Below are 19,524 nucleotides of genomic sequence, written 5' to 3' on the forward strand. Positions count from 1 at the left end.
CATTAATTCCACAATAAAGAAATTAAAAAAAAAGAAATTCCCATTGTTTTGTGAGGCTATTCTCTGAAGCCTTTCAGAGAAAAGAAACAACTTTCAATCTGTGTAACCTCAGAATTAGGCCTCATAAATAAATGAACACAACACAACGAACCATTAAAATATCTTTCTGCTCATGGATTTCTCTCTGAGTCAACTTCTGTCTAATCTTTTCATAATTAAAACAAAATTAGCTTTTATAATAGGGGTAGTAATTTCAAGTGGTTAGGTTGACAGAATACCAGAGTCACTCAGTGACTTCCTAGAGGTCTAAAATTGACTTCTTAAATTTTTCTTGCCCACAAACTTTGTATTTTTTCCTTTTTCCTTTTTTTTTTTTTTTTTAGAGCATTTACAGAGATGTTATCTCATTTGTCTTAAGGACAACCCTATGTCAAAGGGCAGAAATGTTTAGGCTAGAGGCCCAGGATATTAAGTGCTTTTTACAACCAAAGGCAGGTATAAGAAGCTCACTGCTGGGAGTGTGGGGATGGTGAACCTCTGACAGCTGGAGACTCACCTCCAGACTGAGACAAATAACAACTGTTTCCTTTTGTCCCCATTTAGTCAGGGAACAGGGAGTGACTGGTGGAAAGTGTTGGTAGAAGAGACATTGTTGACCTACAGTGGAAGAGATGATGACCGAGTATGGGTGAGTTGGGCATGTCAGATGCCTCAGAACCACCACTGTATCTATTTTTCATCATTAACAGCAGCAACAAATATTTATTAAGTGCTAACTCTGTGCATGGCCCAAGGCAGGATGAAGAGATGAATAAGATGTGTTTGTAGCTCATCGGGGGAGGAGGTAAGACACAGTCATTTGAAAACACACAAATGTCAACACAAGGGTAGTATTTGGTGGAGGCTGCAGGAGTGGTAGAGAAATGAGCTCAAACGGAGAGTGGAGGAAAGAAAGTTCCCCTGGGATGGCCAGGGGAGGTTTCTAGAAGTAGTACCTCAGATGGTGGGGAGCAGCAAAATGATCTTTGGTGGCTCAGATAAATAACGTGGGGAACTGCATAGTCAAGAGCATTTGAGACTGCTTGTTTAGGCATCATGAGTAGAACAGTTGGGCAGAAACAAGTTGGTTTAAGAAAAGGTATCCCCAACTGTACTGGAAATGAAAATAGACGGGGATGGAATATCATGCTTAGGAGGACTTGGTTACTGGAGACTCTGGGTCACGGAGAAACGGGATGCGTTTCTGTTGCTGTTGTCATTTACTAGTGACTTAACAGGAGTTAATATAAATTTAAGATTTTAGGGGTATACTTTCATATACCTAAATTCCTGATGCAACAATTCAAATGTGAATGTAAAAAGATCTATATTCTAATAACCTTGTGAAGATAGATATCAATATTCCATGATACAGATAAGCCAACTAGGGCAGACTGTGGTTTTCTCAAGACTACAAGATTACACAGCTCGGAAGGAGTTGGTTCAGGTTCCTTGGTATTGTGGCAGCTGACTGGGAGTCTGGGTTTCCTGCTGCAAGGCTGTGCACCTCAGCTGGCCTATCCTGGAAGACCTTTATGTTTCCTGAATCAACCCATTATCTCCTCTCTACAAAGAACTGAAAGATAGTGACAGAAAAAAACAAATTAAAGACTCAGCTATAGCTCACATAAACAAAAATCATGGTGGAGTGAAGAAGGTAGCACAGTGGTGGCCAGGGGGTGATCAAGAGAGAGCCAGACAATGTCTATCAGCTTCTTCAAACTACGACTTTTCTGCTGTTTGCTTGCAGTGTTGATGGTGGTGGTATGGGTCTATCAGCGTTAACTCAGGGAGAGTACTTAGATCTGTGCCAGTCACATTCATTGACAGTAGTGGATAATTTGTTTTCTCTTGTGTGATAGGAATTAGCTGGCATCCTTTCTGTGGCTGTCTTGTGATAGCATGTGGCTGGTATGGATGGGCCCAGTCTCCTTAGTGAAGAACATTGACTCTTCTTCCAGTTACTTTGTCATCTTCAATACTGCAGCTTTCTTCAGAGTTGGAGGTCAGTTGGAGGTGCTGGTTCACTCACAAGATTTTCAAGGAAAGCCCAAGTAGTATGGTGGAGATGATGTGCAGGCCAGAATCTACTCCCCTAAGTTGCAGGCAGGGGCTGTATACAGAGTGGCAGACTATCAGCATGTGTCCCACAAGATCTTTTTGATTTTGTCCTGACTGGGAAAAGTTAAAGTGTCCATCTCTTTGGTGCACCCTAGTGAAGGCATCCAAGTTCTTCCGCAGCTACAGGAAGAGAAACCACAGGGTTTCTTTTCCAATTAGGAAAAGTTTCTTAAACCACTGAAAACAACTTCCTGGGAATTGACCTCTGAGTAACTTGACTGGTCTCTATACTAGAGACCCTTGGTTTTGCTTCAGATCTAAGAAGCTTCTCGTGTGTAGCTGAGTTGATCATTTCAGAAGTACCCGAAGGGCCTTCAAACAGCTCCAGAGAATGCTTCCTTCCAGAGTGGTATCAGTATCAAAGTGCCAACCAATTCCAGTGGACTTGATTGTGTGACTGAAATTCCCAAGAGAATAAAAGAAACTAACAACATAGAACAGTCTCAAGTCTGAGGAACTTTTTCCTATGGGTATTATTACAAAGATCAGTGGAGACTCAGACACTTCTAAATGTGCCAGTTTAACGACACTAACAACATTACAAAATGCTTATGAAGAAAACTGGTCTATTTATTTGGTGACTCAGCAAGCAGGCAATGGCTTGAACACCTTACTACATTTGTTCCAGATTTTGTGGGGTTTAGTTTGGGTCATCCCAGCAATGTAGGTCTCTTCCTCTCAGCTCTTCCTGATGTCAGGAGCATAATATCCTCTTTATATACTGCTGTCATGATCTACCTTCTATGTCAAGCCTGTCTTTAACTATCTTTAACAATGGACTCTTATTATGTGGTAAATGAGCTGAATGGTATTGTGGGGAGGAAGAACACAGTGGCTGACATAACTGTGGGGTCTCATTTTAGCACTTTTCCCTTGGAGGTATATATCTAGTGGCTCACGAACATTCATTGAGCAGTGACCCATGAGCAGTTAAGTTCTAAAACTGTGATTGTCGTCTAGACAGACAATACCCAACACCTGGTGCCTAAGCTGAGCCTGTTCAACAGTGACGGGTACAACTTTCAGTTGGAAACTGTCCTTTGGAAGATGGTCTCGGGTTAGAATGTATCTTGATGCCTGAAAGATGGCTCTGGCCTATTAGCTACCCCACAAGGTACACCCAGATGCATTTATTGTGAGGAAGCCACTAAACATACTCTTGGCCTTTGAGTACCCCTCGGAGACCTAGTCTGCTCTGGAGGAAAGTAGGGTAATAACATTCGGTGACTTCCTCTGTTAATTGTGTTACACAAAGTTTATAAGGGCTTGACAGAGAGATACATTAATATGTGCAAAATTTCAAGAGTTTGGGACTTTACATAATGTCTTGTAAGGAGCTTAGAAAGTCCAGGCTACATTCATATTTACCTATAGAAATTTCCCTAATGTTTTCTTCACCATAGATGTGAGAGCCATTATTAATGGCATCTACATACCATCTTGCCCCTAGAACCAAAGACACTAGTGAGTGTGTTTGAACTAACTTCTCTTGAGTGGGGAGAGTACTTTGCTAGACAGTGTGGAACATGTTCTAACTTAAGTAGAAAGGATAAATTTGTTTGGAGTGTTTGCATCTAATATGCCAAAGGAACTTGAGGATATTTGATAAGGAGCATAACTGGTTCATTTTTAACAGAGTGAATTAGATTTTTTTTTGTGTGTGTGTCTATGGTTCCTGAAACACACTTGAGATTTCTCTTTTGGGAGTTACCCTTGGTGATCTATTTCAGATTTCAGAAAAGTTGATCTCCTTGATCAGAATTTTCTTTTTTTTAATTAATTTATTTTTTAATTTTTATATTGCAGAGTTACATGTCAACAGGGGTTTGACATTCCCACCACCAGAGTTCTGAATCTTCAGTCTCCCCACTGCAATCCACCACAGTTCCCCTAAAGTTGTAGACATGGGCCAACCATCTTCTCTACAACTGTCTGTCCACATTTATACATAGTTGCCCCTTCTTTTTCTGATTCAATCCTCTCTTCCCCTCTAAGCCACTCATGACATCGTAGCTGCCTCCATATGTCCCTCTCCTTTTCCTTCTCTCTCTCTGTGTGTTGATGGAGTGGAGCTGCAGTTCAGAGTCCTCTTACTTGATCAGAATTTTTTACTGATAATATTTCAGTATCTTGTCTGAATTTAGAAAGGAAGCAAAAGGAAAGCATAGATAAAGTCATCAGCGTTTTCACTTGGTGATCATTTCTTCTTTGATTCAGCTAAATTTTACCTGATAAAACAAACCACTTTTGGAACTGGAAGGGAGGCATCTATAAATTAAAACTCATCTTTATGTTCTGAAGTTTAAGTGTTTTAAGAAATGACTGATATGTCAAGAATCCTAGTGATGATTATAAAGTGAAAAACACTTCCGTCAATTAAAAAGAAGCAACAACAACAAAAGCCTACATAGCATCACCTGGAAACTTATTAGAAAGCCGATTCTTGTGCTACACCCCAGAAACTCCAGGGTGAGAATGACCCCCACTGTTTGTATTTGAACAAGTTCTCCGAGGGATTATGATCCATTTTAATATTTGAGAAGCACTGCTAGCACTATGCCCCCTGAATCCTAGACTTTCTAGGAAATGGGCCCTTGGTTGTGGACTCATTCTAATTGGGCCAGTGCTGTCTTCATGCAGACTGCCTGAGCCTGTAGCCTGGTATCAGCTGTTGGCTTTAATCTGCATGTTCCAATTCCGTAACCTGTGCTGATACCTTTGCTCTGCTATCATAACTGCTCTATATCTTTGGCATACATCACATGACTTAGCTTCACTTTACCTGATTTGAATTAAACTCTAGTTAAATCCCTTCTGTTTCTTTTTAAAAAATTGTGTGACCATTTATCTAGCCTAGGTTTTTTCTTTTTTCTTTTTTTCTTTTTTTTTTTTTTTTAACTGTGTAGCATAAGTCTCCATTTACTTCCTAAGGTCACCTTTCGCTAATTTATTTTGGATGGTATTATTGTTGGGGCCATTATTATTATTATTATTATAGTTTGAGTTTGGAAAACTTTATTATTATTTAAATTTCATTAGTGATTTAAAAATTATAAGGTAACAGGGGTATAAATTCCTCACCCTTCTCACCACCAGAGTTTTGTATCCCTATTCCTTCCATTGGAAACTACAGCAGTTCATTCAAGGTTGTAGATATGGATTAACTATTACTACTACACTTGTCTATGTTTGTATATATTTGCCCATTTTTCCCATGGTCCCCTCTTCCCTTCCTTTCCAAGTCACACCTACACCTATTACTACTTCCTAAGTTCCTCCCTTTTTCTTCTTCTTTCTCCAGGTCCAGATGGAGTTGGAGTTCAGAGCCCTCTGGTCATCTTCCTCCTATCATTTCTCCCCTGCCAGCAATATGGACCAAAATTATTTTTAGGATACAGAAGGTGGGAGATCTGGCTCCTGCAATTTATTCTCTGCTGGATATGGGTGTTGGCAGGTTGATTCATACCCCCAACCCGCTTGTATCTTTTTCTAGTGGGGTAGGGCTCTGGAGAGGTGAGGTCCGAGGACACATTGGTGAGATCATCTGCTTGTTAGGGTGGCTATTTAAGTGAAAGGTCAGATTAAATACTGTTCAAATATTTCCTTCCTTCATTTCTTCTCCTTCTCCTCCTCCTCCTTCTCCTCCTCCTCCTTCTCCTTCTTCTCTTTCTTCTCCTCCTTCTTCTCTTTCTCCTCCTCTTCCTCCTCCTCCTCCTTCTTCATCTTCTTCTTTCCTGTCTCTTTCTCTCTCTCTCTCTAGTTAAAGAGGCAGAGAGAAGAGGGGGGGGGAGCCATAGCACTGAAGTTCCCTTCAATGCACTGGGGTCAGTCACAAACCTGGGTCACACATAGCAAAGCAGCACACTAGCCAAGTGCTTTGCCTGCCCACAGGGCTATTCTTGGAATGCCAAGAATACAGATCATATTGTGAACAGGAAAATACACAGTTCCCCAACTTATAGGAATGATAGGGTGTAAAAATTGAAATGTAGTTAGGCCAGAAGATGGCTCATCCAGCAAGTAGAACTTCACCGTGCCTGAGGACCTGGGTTTGAGTCCCTAATCACTAAATGAGAGCAACATACAGAGGGGAGGCTTCATGAGTGGTAGATCAGTGCTGTGGTACCTGTGTCTTCTCTCTCTCACACACAATTTCTATTTGGAATTATTGATATAAACAAACACACAAACAAACAAAAGGCTCACCCTGAGCTATAGAATTGTGTAGGTACGAAACGGCAGTGACGTTCTGTCTGAGTTTACCCTACCAATGAAATTTTTGCTTTTTCACACAAAGCAATGCCTACTGCTTTGAAAAAGCACATCTATGATATCACATTATTTTGCTTATTAACAGACTACAGGACTTATGCTAAATTTATGAGACGTGCAACAGAATGTAACAGCGTTCTTGAGCCACCACTGTTTTACAAATTTGGCATCTGCAGGCCTCAAAAGGTTGAAATGTTTTAAATTTATTTACACCCTGCAGTTTCCTTAGGGAACTGTTTTCCATAAGCTAATGAGGCGCTGGTGCAAGGCCTCCCTGTTATTCCTGGCAGTAACACAGACACATCGCCTGCTGCCCTGCCTTTTTACTTCAGTAGTCCAGTGCAAATAATAAATATGGGGAAATACATCATCCCTTTGAATGTGGGAGCCAAGGCTCAGGGCTGCCAAGGTTAAAACAAAGCATTTGCAAATTTGGAGCCTGTTCATGTCCTGTACACATATGCCCAAGTTTTAGGGACACTCTGAACGTGGCCTTTATCATGTCTGACTACTTATTGTGGGCACGCAGGCAGGCTTTCAGAATTTTCTCTCTAAAAGATGCCTTTCTGAAGAAGTCTTCTCTTAGTGAGTAAATGCTACCCTGGGATCAGGAAACTGTCTTCTAGGTTATGGGGCAAATAGTGGGAGCTTGGTGAGTGTCCCCGAGGTATCCAGCCTTACTGATGGCAGCAGCAACAAAGAGGAAGCAGAGTGTGACATAACTTCCTGCCTCCCTTGTGCCCAGGGTCAGCTAGGAGCATTGCTTTTTCTTCGAAAAATTATCTCTCTATGCCCACCTGATTTAGGAGTTCAGTACAATGGAGGATTGAATATGCCCTCGGCTTATGAATTTTCCCTAGTAGATGTATGGATGGAGGAATTAATTCGCATATGAGTAAGTGGAGTTTGTGACTTTGTTTTTGGTTTTCTACAAAGGAACAATCTAGATAAATGACATCTAACATGAAATTAAACTGGCGCCAACATTAGCAAAGTCCAGGCATGAAGCAAATGGGTTAGTTAAATGGACTGAGGACCTTCTAAGTGTCCAAACTCAACTCCTAATGCAAACTGATACTGCCACCTCCAGCTGTCCTCTGATATCACCCTTGTTCAGCTTAACTCCATACGGGTGATTAAATTGTACTGATTGAATTGGATACATCACCCCATGTCTCTGATAGCTGATTACTGTAAAAAATGGCGACTAATCCCTAGCACTGCAAAAACGGTATCATCTGTTTTCCATCTACACCATGCCTCGGCCTCGCGTGAGCTTAATGTGCAGCTTGGCGATACGAGAATCCGGCATGAAGCCCAGCCAGTCTATCCTGGCGTTACTCTCGATCGCACTCTGTCATTTCACAAACATCTCATAAAAATTGCAGCAAAGGTGGGCGCGAGGAATCACATCATTGCAAGACTCGCCAGCTCCTCATGGGGCGCGAGCGCTTCCACACTACGATCATCATCTCTGGCATTATGCTATTCCACTGCAGAATACTGTGCCCCAGTATGGTTCCGTAGCCCCCATGTCCACTTGGTCGATTCCAAATTATATTCCTCCATGAGGATAATTTCTGGAACCATCAGTTCCATCCCGGTTCCATGGCTGCCAGTTCTTAGCAACATTGCCCCGCCAGATATTCGTCGGGATGCGGCATCATCTAAGTTCATTTCCCACATCTACGCTCGACCGGACCTGCCAATATACGCGGATATCTTCGCCCACCCTGTCCAACGCTTGACGTCTCGTCACCCAATCTGGTCCCCTACGCCTACACTGAACTTCTCTGTTCCAGACTCTTGGAAACAGAGTTGGCAGTCAGCTGAGGTCAAGAACAAACACCTCATCACAGACCCCTGCAAGCGTCAACCTGGCTTTGACCTAGCACGTTATGATTGGGCCCTCCTCAATCGCTATGGAACAGGCCATGGCCGGTGCGCCACTATGTTCCATCGCTGGGGAGCCAGAGATGACCCGACCTGCCCCTGTGGCTACAGACAGACTATGACCCACATAGTCAACGACTGCCACCTCTCCAGATTCAAAGGAGGTCTTGCAACTTTACATCAGGCTCAACCTGACGCTGTTGACTGGCTACGGAAGAAGGGCAAATGCTAGAAGAAGAAGAATCACCCCTTTTGATTTTCTGCTTTCTTTTCTCTGCTTGTCACTCAGAGTTGGTTGAGATCACTCTGCAATGTGTTTCCTGAGTCTGGGGGTTTTAGTAAAGAGAATCAAATAAAAACCCATTTGGTGGTTTATAAGAAATGGAACCTCTTAAATAGTGAGACACATTTCCACCTTGCATTTTGCTCCTAGGTAATCATAGGTCTAGGAGTAGAGCGGGGTTGGGGGAGTGGGCAGTGGTGCACTTGGTTAAGGGCACTCATTACCATGTGCAAGGTCCTGAGTTTGAGCCCTTGATCCTGACGTGCAGGGGGCCTTCATGAGTGGTGAAGCCAGTACTGCAAGTGTCTCTCTGTCTCTCTCCCTCCCCCTTTCAGTTTCTCTATATCCTGTCAAATAAAGAAAAAAGGAAAAATTGGCCTCCAGGATGGTGAAGTTGTCATGCAAGCACAGAGCTTCAGTAATTACTCTGGTGTCAAAAAGAAAAGAAAATAAGAAAAGAAAAGAAAGGGAGGAGGAGCCTGACAATCAATTTTGAGATTCCTTTTTCATTTTTGCTACTTTATTCTTCACACCATGGAACTTGCAACATCAGTCAGTTGGTGCACAACAGAATGTGAAGAGAGTGAAGCTTATGCGTATGAGTACCTTCCCTGGCATCCACCTTTCCTCAGTTAACCTCCAGCTATCTGTGATAGAGTCTTGGACTCTGCTCTTTATTGGTTCTTCTTCAGGTATTATAGGAGAAGTAGAATGTTAGTAAATAAAGTTTGAAAGAAATTGCTGAAGTTTAGCTTATGGACATCTAATTTTTGATAAGAAGGCTCAAACTATTAAATGGAGAGAGTCTTTTCAATAAATGGTGCTGGGAAAATTGGGTTGAAACATGCAGAAGAATGAAACTGAACCACTATATTTCACCAAATACAAAAGCAAATTCCAAGTGGATCAAGGACCTGGATATTAGACCAGAAACTATCAAATACTTAGAGGAGAATATTGATGGAACTTTTTCCCATCTAAATATCAAGGGCATCTTTGATGATACAGACCCAATTGCAAGGAAGACTAAAACAAAAATAAACCATTGACATTACTTCAAATTGACAAGGTTCTGCACAGCAAAAGAAACCATCACCCAAACAAAGAGACCTTGGAATCCTACATAGATATGATGGGCCTAGACTTTAACAGATGACTCTGGTCATCACTGGTCATCTCCATCAGGAAAAACATCATAAACCTTCTGTGGGCCTCTACAGGATCTTGCCCTCAATGTAGAGTAACAGTGGTAGAAACTGCCCCGTTCTGTGAAAGCAACATACTCTGCCACTCGAGGAAGAGGGGTCCTGAAATGAGGGCAGCCTAGAATGTTCCTTGCTGTGACCATGGAATGTGAGCTTAGACTGACAGGTTTGCACAGGTTACACAGGCTCTTGTGCTAAATATGAATAGACATGGGCCCTGGGACAGATCAGTGGGGTTTATACTTAACAGCATCTATATGCTTTCCCCATATTTGGGAGTTACTCTCTGCCCTGATCCAGCTTTCTAGTCCTGTTACCAACTCTGATGCCATCTTTCCAGACTATTTTTAGCCCACCTGCATGCTATTGCGTTCAGGCAAAAATTAGTGGTCATGGGCCCCTTGTAATATACCTAAAATATACTTACTAACTTCTTCCAATATGAAGAACCTAAATGTTATCTGCTATAGTCTTACCTTTAGGTTCCTGAATATTAAATAATTTGTTCTGATACATATATATATATATTTAAAATTTTTATTATTATTTATTGGAGAGAAACAGCCAGAAATTGTGAGGGAAGGGAGTAGTAGAGAAGGGAGAGAGACGGAGAGACACACCGGTCACACTGCTTCAACACTCACAAAGCTTTCCTCTGGCAGGTCAGGAATGGTGGCTTGAACCGGGATCCTTGTGCATCGTAGTGTGTGCGTTCAACCAGGTGCAACACCACCCAGCCTCTCTGCTTTATATTTTAATGTTTTTCAGCCACCAAGTTGCAGATGCTAACATGACATCAACCTGACTTCCCTGGGTAAACAAACTCACCAATGTGTCCTGGTACCCCACCTCCCCAGAACTCTATCACACTAGGGAAAGATAGAAACAGGGTGGGATATGGATTGACCTGCCAACAACCATGTCCGGCTGAGAAGCAGTTATAGAAGCCAGACCTCCCACCTTCTGCACCCCATAGAGATCTTTGGTCCATACACCCAGAGAGATAAAGACTAGGTAGCCTTGTGAGCTGGGCAGTAGCGCAGCAGGTTAAGCGCACAAGCCACAAAGCTCAAGGACTGGCATAAGGAACCCAGTTCAAGCCCCCAGATCACCACCTGCAGGGAGGTCGATTCCCAAGCAGTGAAGCAAGTCTGCAGGTGTCTATATTTCTTTCCTCCTCCCTATCTTCCCTTCCTTTCTCAATTTCTCTCTGTTCTATCCAACAACAACAACAGCTATAACAACAATAAAAATAATAATAACCACAACAAAGGTAACAAAATAGGAAAAATAGCCTCTGGAACCGTGGATTCGTAATGCTGGCACCGAGCCCCCACGGTAACCCTGGAGGTGAAAAAAAAAAAAGAGGGAACCTTCCAGTGGAGGGGACAGGATACAGAACTCTGGTGGAGGGAATTGTATGGAATTGTACCTCTCTTAAACCACAGTTTTGTCCATCATTATTAAATCACTAATAAAAAAAAAGAAATTGCTGAAATTTAAAAATGATTTTAAAAAGTGGGTGACCAGCAGGGCACCAATGTAAAAACCCTGTGGTGAAAGGGAGGGTGGCCATTGGGCTTCCCAGCATGGCGGGGTTGGGGGGACGGGGGTGGGTGGTGGGGATGGGACACAGTCTTTTGGTGGTGGGAGTGGTGTTTATGTACAATCCTATTAAAGTGTAAACATTATATAAACCACTATTTAGTTAATATGAGAGGCGAAAAACTGATGATATGTCTAGAACTTCTTAAAACACAGACTATGAGTCTTTTTAATACATAGGCTGTCTTTGATATGTTCTCTCCCAAAAGCCTAGACCAAGGAGAACAGAAGCAACCAACAGCACAGCTATATACAAGATGCTGGGTACTATACCCCAAACCCTATCAAAGGGACTTTCCAAAGTTAACCCTATCACCAAATAACGTGACGATAACAGCAACTATCCATTGTCTTCTTGAACCCTAAGACAACAGGAACCTCACATTTCCACTATAGAGCCTAGATTTCCCCCAGTCCTGGAACCTTAGGGTGGGGCCCACTTTTCTGCATGCTGCTCTCAATTCAAATCAAATAATATTGCATCCCCAGATCGCAACCTAATCAACACAATGAGTGCCACCCCAGCATGCTTCACTTCAGACTGTGACCAGAGACTTCAGCCACCAGGTTCCGTATGCCAGCAAGGTGCTGACCAGACTTCCCTGGACAGATGACCCCATCAATGTGTCCTGGAGCTCCACTTCCTCAGAGCCCCACCCTACTAGGGAAAGAAAGAGGCAGACTGGGAGTATGGATCGACCAGTCAATGCCCATGTTCAGCGGGGAAGCAATTACAGAAGCCAGACCTTCCACCCTCTGCAACCCACAACGACCCTGGATCCATACTCCCAGAGGGATAGAGAATGGGAAGGCTATCAGGGGATGGGATATGGAGATTGGGTTATGGGATTTGTGTGGGATTGTACCCCTCTTATTCTATGGTTTTGTTAATGTCTCCTTTCTTAAATAAAAAAGACATAGAGAATGACACACACACAAAAAAAGTGGGTGACCAAAGCCTACTTTAGAGTCATTGTAAATTGATACATGTCCTTGTAGTCTCTTTAAAGTGAATGACTCTGGCCATGTTTCTAGGACTGCTTTCCAGCTGTAGGAAAATCAAGAGTGTGGCTATTTGTCAGGATCACATAGAACTCTTGGCCCTGTCCCCTCACATTCCAGGTTTCTTTTTTTTGTTTGTTTTTTGTTTTTTTTTTATTTATAGAAAGGAAACATTGACAAAACCATAGGGTAAGAGGCGTTCAACTCCACACAGTTCCCACTACCAGAACTCTGTATCCCATCCCTTCCCCTGATAGCTTTCCTATTCTTTATCCCTCTGCGAGTATGAACCCTGAATCATTATGGGGTACAGAAGGTGGAAGGTCTGGCTTCTGTAATTGCTTCCCCACTGAACATGGATGTTGACAGTTGGATTCATTCTCCTAGCCTGTCTCTCTCTTTCCCTAGTGGGGAAGGACTCTGGGGAAGCGGAGCTCCAGGACACATTGGTGGGATTGTCTGTCCAGGGAAGTCTGGTGGGCATCATGCTAGCATCTGGAACCTGTGGCTGAAAAGAGAGTTAACATATAAAGCCAAACAAATTGTTCAACAATCATGAACCTAAAGGCTGGAATAGTGCAAATGAAGAGTTGGGGGGGGGGGTCCTCCATTTTGTAGATAGCTAGTAGGCATATTCCAGGTTTCTATATGTATTTTCTCAGTACCTGTCCCTGTCACAGGACAAAATAAATTTTCTGTAATTATGTTCCCATGTGTGACTCTAGTAAAGACAACATCATATATACCTATACATACACACACACACACATATATATACATATATATATATATATATATATGTAATTTTTTTATCAGAATACTTACTACTTAGCTCTGGCTGTTGGTGGTGCTATCAGAGATCAAACCAAAACATATTGCAAATATACATGTTTCTTGTATATTTTATTTATTTTTAAATTTTATTGATATAGCAACATTATATATAGCAAGTTTCAAGTGCACATCATTGAAAATCAACATGTATATATACTATATTAATTTATTTTTTAAAATAATTTTTATTTATAAAAAGGAAACACTGACAGAACCATAGGATAAGAGGGGTAGAACTCCACACAACTCCCAACACTATTTCAGTATGAGCTTTATGCTGTCTTTTTAGGTCTTTCTACTATATTAATTTCACCACTCATAGTCTAATAGAAGACTATCTTTCAAGTTCACTCACCTTATTTGAATGTGTCTTCATCTAGAACATAAAATGATGAAGGCTTTCTTAGGTCTCCATACCTGATACTCAGTAAAGGCTGAATAAATGAATAATGTAGAGATAGACAACTTTTTTTCCCCCCACCACTGTTCTCTGTGGTTCAAGATGACACAGCTAATCCTTTTCATGAGTAAGGGAGAACACTGAGTCATGTGGATGTTATTGTTAAGACAAAGGTCGTTGGTAGGCTAGAGTGTTAGTAGATTGCTGGCCTGACTGTTCTTTTGGCACTTGAGCATAGAGGAGGCGTGATGAAAGATTGTGTCTGTCCAGTCACATCCTCTGGTTGGAAAAACCCCTTGGAAGGGCTTAAACCTACTGATATTTCAGTAAAGATTACTTTCTTCCCATCTATTTTTAAGACACTGCATTCAAACTGCTTTCACTCCACAGCTCATCTTCTAGAGGAAAATAGAACAGGGAATGGGATGCATGGAAGTCAAAGAGATCCTCCAGAAAATGCACCACGTGGCTGCTGGGCAGTGGCACACCTGGTTAAGTGTACATAGTGTTATGTGGAGGACCCATGCAAGGACCCAGGTTCGAGGGCCCCCCCCCCCCACATACAGCAGGACACTTCAACAAGCAGCAAAGCAGGTGCCTATCTCCCCTTCCTCCCTTGATTTTTTCTCTGTGCTATGGAATAAAATTGAAAAAAAAATAGGGGAAAATGGCCTCCAGAAGCAGTGGATTCATAGTGCTGGTATGGAGTCTGAGTGAGAACCCTGGAGGCAAAAGAAGAAGGAGAAGAAGAAGGAGGAAGAGAAGGAGGAGAAGGAGGAGGAGAAAGAGGAAGAGGAGAAGGAAGGAGGAGAAGAAGGAGGAGAAGAAAGAAGAAGAAGGAAGAAGGAGAAGGAGAAGAAGAAAGAAGGAGGAAGGAGGAGGAGAAGAAAGAAGGAAGAGGAGAAGGAGGAAAAAGAAAAAGCACCCTTTTAGGAAGACCTTTTCTTTAGAGATGAGTACCACCCCATAAAAAGGCCCAGGAAGGGGACAGTCAGGAGCAGCATGGTCCTAGGGGGGCTGTGGGTTATAAGACAGGAAAAGAGAGGAAGCCCGAGAATACTAATACTACTCATATGGTAAAGATGGAGTTTTAAGAGACGATTTTCTCCTTGGTTGATTATTGGGTCAAAGCATAACTTGTCAGAGAAATTAAAATACTTGTTTGCCATTCCAAAAAAAAAAAAAATTCCCAAAGACGAGGTCCTCTGCTCGACACAGATGATATCCACCACCTAGGAAATCTCCAGGAACTTAAAAGTAACTGAAGCTTGAAGACACCTTAATTATCTGGAATACAATTTGTCAGAAGTCTCAGTGACTCTTACTGTTATGTTTGGAACAATAAGCAACTAGGAAAAAGCAAATTGGCATTTAGAATTTACTAGTACTCTTTAAATGGACTAAATTTTCGATCTAGCAAATTCCCTCCAACACCTACATATTACTAGGGAAACATTCATTTGTAGAATGAGAACTCATCAAAATTGGATCTTTTAAGAAGGTAAAGTTGGTAGGTGGTAAAACCATTCTTTGAGCACATGTGTCCATCCAGATGGTTTTACCCACTAAGTCAAAGTAGCTAACCCAGTAACCTGAAATGCAGTTTCATATATGCAGTCCCATGGTTTCATAATTATCTACTGAAGCATGTGGCATTTTTTTCTTAATATTGCTAATGGATCCAAATTCTTTTATATTATTAATGAGCGAGATATATAAAAAACAAGTCTGGATGTCTAGTGTCTCTGGATGTCAAGTACAAGGAAGGAGATTACCACCAAAGTGATATAACATCAGTTCTGGCCACAGCTAGGAGTGAAGGTAATCCTCTATCACAGGCAAATCAAGAGGGAAAATTATTTTAAAATGTTTCAGTTTTTTTTCCTGACTTTTAATTTAAAAAATTAAGAAACTTAAAATACTTGTTGCATATGCTCAACAGTTCACTGAGTTGATAGAAGGCAATCTAGATATTTTTATTTGAGTTTTTCTTACAGGTTAATAAATGAACCTTTTTTAAAAAAAATTTAATTTTAGATTTGATTCTACTCACTGAATTGGAATGACTAAGTTCTTGGACTAACATGGAGTATGAGTAGTCCTGACTTAGATTTAATTTGGTTATATTTCAGAAGTTTTAGACAATTTGACCCATGCTTATGAAGTAGCAGTATAAGTGGTGTAAGTGTACCAGATTCCCATGGGCAGGGAGGAAGGTTCATAAGCAATGGAGTTGTGTTGTAGATGCCTCTCTTCCTCTCTATCTTCCCCTCCTCCTCTGTACCTCTTATCTCTATCAAAAAAGAAAGAACAAAGAAAAAGAAAATGGCCACCGGAAATGATGGAGCCATGAAGGCACCAAGTCCCAACAATAACTCTGGTGGCAGAGCAAACCATGAAACAAACTGAACAGAACAACCGCAAAAGCCGAGCACACATGGGGAATTGACACAGAGCCCAATGCCTTGAATTTATGCAGCATCTTACCTCTCTGCTAGCAGATGGCCTAATCTCTCTGAGCCTCAGTTTCTTGATTTGCGAAATGGACACAGGGATCCTGACTGTCACCTTGTTGTGAAGATGAAACGAGTGCTGCATCAAGAGAAGAAGCTATGCAAGCTAGTAACCACTGCGAGTTGCACAGGTTGAACCCAATGGGAGCAATTCCTGTGGCGGCAGATACCAAGGAAATGGGTATTTATTCCTCTGATGTTCTTTTTAATGATGAAATCAGCCATCAAGCTCTGGTTGACTTATATGTGAATAGAAAACTAATACAACCGAAGTAAACAAAAGTGGGAAATTGCATTTATATAATTTAATATGGTTTATTTTTTTTAAAAAATTCAAGTCATTTGTTTTTGTTCAAGCCATTTCCTCTTGGTTGGAGAGGATTATTGCTTTGTCGTTAATTGCACTTCACTTAGCCCTTTCTCCTTCTAGTTCAAGACCAGTTACTATTCTTTTGTTGATATAACCACTGATCCTATTAAAACTATGCCCAGATAAATCATGACTTTCAAGATAAGAGGAACATTAACACAAACATGGAAAGCTGGTTACCACATGGAAGCTTGGCTAAATAAATGCTCTACAATTAGTTAATGGGGGCAAGTTTTAGTCTACAGTTCTGATTTGCCTTTTTTTTTTGAATCTATTTTTTGATAGGAAATGGGTAGGAACTGAGAGTTTACTTGCAGATTTGCACAGAGTGCTACATTTTAAAGAAATTTCTCCTGCATTTTGATTCATGTGAGCTTTTGTCGATTGAGAAATTCTCTGATGTGTCCAAATTACTTTGGCACGATGTGATGTGAGGGGCATTTTATTTATATGAACTAGACGTTCAATACAAAAAGTCAGGCTTGAGAAATTTCTGACATTTTAAATATGTGCATACATCTCACTTAGGGCTGAGTCACTCCTGAAAGTTAAAGTTTGAATTTCCCAAGTATACTTAAGGGGAAGAAATCCTTAAAACCTGAGAGGAGTGGAAGTGTTTCCTCTTCCTCTCCTCTCCTCTCCTCTCCTCTCCTCTCCTCTCCTCTCCTCTCCTCTCCTCTCCTCTCCTCTCCTCTCCTCTCCTCCCCTCCCCTCCCCTCCCCTCCCCTCCCCTCCCCTCCCCTCCCCTCTCCCCTCCCCTCTCCCCTCCCCTCCCCTCCCCCTCCCCTCTCCTTTTCTTTTCCTCTCCTCCCCTCCCCTCCCCTCCCCTTCCTTCCCCTTCTTTTTCTTTTTTTTAATTAGCTTTATTTACTGGATAGAGACGGCCAGAAATCAAGAGGGAAGGGGGTGGTAGGGAGGGAGAGAGACAGAGAGACACCTACATTCCTGCTTCACCACTCGTAAACCTTTCCCCCTGCAGGTGGGGACTGGGCGCTTGAACCTGGGTCCTTGGGCATTGTAATAGGTGCGCTCAACCAGCTGCACCACCACCTGGCCCCGACTATTCAGAATTTCCTTTTTCTTATTATAAGTGTGCATAATGAATAGCTACTAATGCAGAAAGTAAGAAAAGGCAAAAGCATTCAGATAGGTGTGCTTAAATATTAGTATGTATGGGGGTTGGATGGTAGCGCAGGTGGCACAAAGCACAAGGACCACGTAAGGATTCCGGTTCAAGCCCCTGGCTCCCCACCTGTAGGGGAGTCGCTTCACAGGTGCTGAAGCAGGTCTGCAGGTATCTGTCTTTTGCTCCCCTTCTCTGCCTTCCCCTCCTTTCTCCATTTCTCTCTGTCCTATCCAACAATGATGACAACAATAATAATAACTACAACAATAAAACAGTAAGGGCAACAAAAGCTAATAAGTAAATATAAAAAAAATTAAAAAAATAGTATGTATTTGTGACGGCAGTCAGATTGTTAATCTTTCTGTTTGATGTAAGAGAACACTTGGAATGTTTTTCTCCTCTGTTAGGAAATTTCATGCTGTCTAAGAGGAGCTGGATGTTCTGACAAATGATGACAAGTTTATGAAACTTCATTTACATATGTAAGGAATGGCAGTCCATCCATGAGAATAAGCTGTGTCTAAAGTAAAACAAACTACTCTGCCCTAATTTACCTCCATACCACCTTAATTACAATGTTAAGTGTCTTCGTTATCTGAATTTCCTTAGGGTGCAAGAAGAAGTTTGAGCATCCTTTTTGACAATCTCTTCTGTCAAGGACACACATTTTGGTCTCCTATTTGTATATGGCTAGATCACAGACTAGATCTAAAACTAAGTCACCTGCTGCAAACTAGTAATGAAACTGACCAGTCTCTTGCAAGTCAGTAGCTTGAGTTATTATGTTCTTCGTGGTTGTCCTTTGCAGCACTTACGGGCTCTGCTCTCCCCTTTCTCTTCCACTTCCAATATCGTTGCTAGTCTAGACTCTCAGCCACGCACGACTGGGTTCACTGTTCACCTCTGTAATGCAATTCATTCTACATCACTGTCAAATTAATTTTCTAACATGACACTTTCTCGAATCCTTTCCCTGCTTAAAATACTTCCATGCTTTTTTGTTCTGTGCTTAGGAAGTGCCAACTGCTCTCTCCTTTTTTTTTTTTTAAATTAATTTAGGGGGCTGGGCAGTAGTGCAGCAGGTTAAATGCACATGATGCAAAGTGCAAGGACCAGCAGAAGGATACCCCTTGGAGCCTCCGGTTCCCCACGGGCAGGGGAGTCACTTTAGAAGCAGTGAAGCAGGTTTGCAGGTGTCTTTCATTTTCTCCCCCTCTTTGTCTTCCCCTCCTCTCTCCATTTCTCTCTGTCCTATCCAACAATGACAGCAATAACAACAACAATAACAACAATGATAAACAACAGGGGCAACAAAAGGGGAAAAATAGCCTTCAGGAGCTATGGATTCATAGTGTAGGCACCAAGCCCCAGCAATAACCCTGGAGAAAAAGAAAAAAAATTATTAGGTAGAGATAGAGAGAAATCTAGAAAAGAGGGAGAGATAGTGAGGGAGAGAGGCAGAGAGACACCTGCGGCCCTATTTCATCACTTAAAAAACTTTCCCCTTGAAGGTGGAGACCAATGGTTTGAACCCAGGTCCTTAATGTGTGTTCTTAACTAGGTACACCACTGCCTGTCCTCCCAACTTCTCTATCTGGCATCTACACTGCTCTTTATTTGGCTTCAAACTATTGCTTGTTCACTGAAAAAACTTCAAGAGTCTGGGTAGGTTAGCTCAGTGTTACAACACAGGACTTGCCCCACAGGCTACAGGTTCAATCGCTGGCATCACCATGTGCCAGAACTGCACTTTGTTCTAGTTCTGGTCTCTCTCTCTCTCTCTCTCTCTCTCTCTCTCTGTCTCATAGAAATCAATAAATAAAGGCCAAAGAAATAGCTCACCAGGTAGGACCCATGCCAT

The 19,524-nt window shown here is 41.9% G+C and overlaps 1 pseudogene; it reads left to right on the forward strand.

Annotated features, from left to right (window-relative positions):
* Positions 1-1,740: 1,740 nt before the first annotated feature.
* Positions 1,741-4,350, forward strand: LOC103122053 (NXPE family member 3-like; annotated as a pseudogene).
* The last annotated feature ends 15,174 nt before the right edge of the window (positions 4,351-19,524 follow it).

Source organism: Erinaceus europaeus, chromosome 8 (assembly GCF_950295315.1).
Source record: "Erinaceus europaeus chromosome 8, mEriEur2.1, whole genome shotgun sequence".
In the NCBI taxonomy this organism is placed as follows: domain Eukaryota; kingdom Metazoa; phylum Chordata; class Mammalia; order Eulipotyphla; family Erinaceidae; genus Erinaceus; species Erinaceus europaeus.